Source organism: Panthera tigris, chromosome B1, assembly GCF_018350195.1.
Source record: "Panthera tigris isolate Pti1 chromosome B1, P.tigris_Pti1_mat1.1, whole genome shotgun sequence".
In the NCBI taxonomy this organism is placed as follows: Eukaryota; Metazoa; Chordata; class Mammalia; order Carnivora; family Felidae; genus Panthera; species Panthera tigris.
Genome location: NC_056663.1, coordinates 54,122,747 through 54,125,927, shown reverse-complemented (window position 1 = coordinate 54,125,927; position 3,181 = coordinate 54,122,747).

Sequence of the window (3,181 nt, the reverse complement as noted above, 5' to 3'; positions counted from 1 at the left end):
TTATATTTTACTTCTAAATGTGGAATTAACTCCACAAAACATTGCCAATAAGTTTGCTTTGACCATTCCTTTTTTTTTTATTTACTTATTTTTAATGTTTGTTTTTGAAGGAGAGAGAGACAGAGCGTGAGCGGGGAAGGGGCAGAGAGAGAGAGACACACACAGCATCTGAAGCAGGCTCCAGGCTCTGAGCAGTCAGCACAGAGCCCGATGCGGGGCTCACACTCATGAGTTGTAAGATCATGACCTGAGCCAAAGTCGGACGCTTAACGGGACAGAGCCACCTAGGCTCTGACAATTCCTTCTTTTTTAAAGAGGTTTAAATAATTTTTAAAAGTCATAGATGTCCACATTTTTACCATTTCTGGTTGCTTTTTATGTAGAGCCACATTTTCTCCTCTTATCGTTTTCCTTCTGTCTGAAGGAGTTTCTTTAACTTTTCTCACTAGTTTGCTACTGATCGATTCTGAAAAAGACTTTCTTTCACTTTCATTTTCAAAAGATGTTTTTTTTCCAGGTATGTAGTTTTAGGGAAACAGGTTTGTTTTTTCAGCAATTTGAAGATGCCTCTCTACTGTTTGGTTTGCATTATTTCTGATGAGAAGTCTGTCATTTTTATCTTTGGTTCTTTACAGAATCTGCCTTTTTACTCTACTTTTTACTTAAGATTTCTCTTTACCACTAATTTTCAGCAATGAGAAGGGCTATGTAGAAAAAAACAAAATTAGACAAATTTTTATAAATAATAGCATTTGGTGGATTGGGGGTATTACATCTATATGCAAAACTTAATTTTATCTCTGTAGAGCCATGGAGATTTTCTTTTTTATTTATTTTTTTTCATGGAGATTTTTGTTAAATATAGATACATACATATATATACATATACATAGAAAAGGAGTAGATAATATAGTACATAGTAACAAGTGTAATAAAGATGTGTATGAACTTCATGTAGAAAATTATAAAGCTGATGTAAAATAAAAACAAAGAAAACCTAAATTAATGGAGAGACCTACCATCATCATGCTAGGAATATTCCATAAAGATTGTCCATTCTCCCCCAGTTTACAATTTCATCACAATTCCAACCAAAACCTTCAGTTTTTCCCTCCAGAATTTAAGATCGTAAAAATTAAGACAGAAAAGCCCTCAAAGATAACTAAGACAATTTTGAGGAAAAATGGGGTATCAATTTATCCTGTAAGATATTTGAAAATATTATAAAACTGTAGTAATTATAACAGTAATTAGAATTCTTAAACAATTGTAGGGCAGTTGGCTATTAGAGCAGAGAGCCCCCAGACAGACTGTCTATATAGAATAAGATATATGACGAATATTGTGTTACTCATCGGTGGGGAAAGGATGGATTATAGAGTAAATAGTTGTAGGGATGCACGGCTACCGATATAAGGGAAAATGCATTTACAGCCTGTTTTTACACCGTTCACAAACATCTTCAAGTAGATCAAAGACAAATATGAAAATAGAAGAGAAAGGTCTGTAAACAACAGTATCAACATCACCTTTGAGCTAAATCTACATTTAAAAAAATATGCCTGGGGAGAAGCGCCGATATATAACAGCTTTATGACATTGGGGTAGGGAAATAGTGATTAAAACAGAAATGCACAAACCGTAAAAGGCAAAAAACAAATTTGACATTAATGCTAAATACTTGAATTAGGAAAGACGGTGTCTTCCTGGAGGATTGGTTGCTCACATGGCAGTTAGCCCTGCAAATATGTCAGAATGGAAGGTACTTGAAGCTATTTTCAGCATCCCGTATCTATTGCGCGGGTAGCTTGACATACACTGGCTTAAGCATGAAAGGTAATTGATTTGATGAGTAAAGGAAACCTTAGATGTGCGGAGGCCCAGAAATCTCACCAAGGAGAGGAAAACAGCTAAATTGTAGCCATGTGGGAATTCCAATCCTGAACGCTCTTGAGAACCAGGCACCGGTGCGAAGGCCACTGTGTGCCCCCATGGTGTGGCTCATGACAATGAGCCACCCTGCCAATGCAGGATTGCCAGTGACAATCCACCCTGCCAACCCACTGGACACCTGGCCACAAAGACGTGGTGCGTAGACTGAGGGACGACTCCCTGAACCTGAGAAAATGTCAATGTTACAGAGGTTTAACAGCTCTAAAACCGACACTCCTTGTGTCTCTCAGGTAATTTAGATGTTCATAGGGACAAAACATGGTCAACAAGGAGCATGTGCTGTCAAGCCTGACCTCCAACTCCTGAAAGCTGTTCAGTTGCTTTATATGAACTGGAAATGGTGTCCTTTTTCACATGGAACCTGGAAAGCCTTTCAGCCTCACCTGGCAAAAGGTTTCAAACTGCCAGTCATGGAGAATGGCTGGATCATTCCACACCCATGTTTTCTACACCGTCCTTATCTATCCTTTCTGCTCTGCCAGCCATGGTTTTCCCCAACAGAGTCATTTAGAAAATGGGTCCAGGGCTCAAATTCCTTCGTTGATATTATATCCACAGTGAAGCCAGTGAGATTGAGAAGTGAGCTGGCAGTCCGGACACCAAGGGTACAAGGTCAGGGATGAGGGAATACTGCCTGAAGCCCTCAGTTTGCACACCTGTGGAGGGCAAAGCCTCTAAGTTCAAGGTCACCACCTGAATGCCTTTGCCGCTCCAGCCTATTTCCTTCCTTTCCCCACCTTTTCCTTCCTGATGGCATTGGTTGAAAGGCCACTATTAGGGTTCCTGGGGCACTTAGTTCACGCTCTCTGAGCCTTGGTTTCTTTCTCTGTACAGAGAAATTTGCTTCAGGGCCCTCGTTCTCAAACTGGGCCCATGTACTTTTTGGAGATTCCAGAAGTTACTTCAGGGATTTGGTAGAAAACAGGAAAGTTCCCAGAGGAACCCCAGGGCCTCTAACCACTTATCCCCCATAATCTCAGCTGATACTTTATTCTCCATTTTTAATTTTTTGTGTGATTTATTCCTGTGCGATTTCATCACTAAAAATTCGAGAATCTCTTAAAAATATTTCGTCCATCAAATGAAAATGTGAGATGATAAAGCAAAGATGAAGTTTCAGTAGAAATAACAAACAGGTTAGTATTCAGCCTATACAAAGAACACCTATAAATACATGAATAGATCCAATAGAAAAGGGTACAAAAAACAATAGGAATCTTGAGAAAAG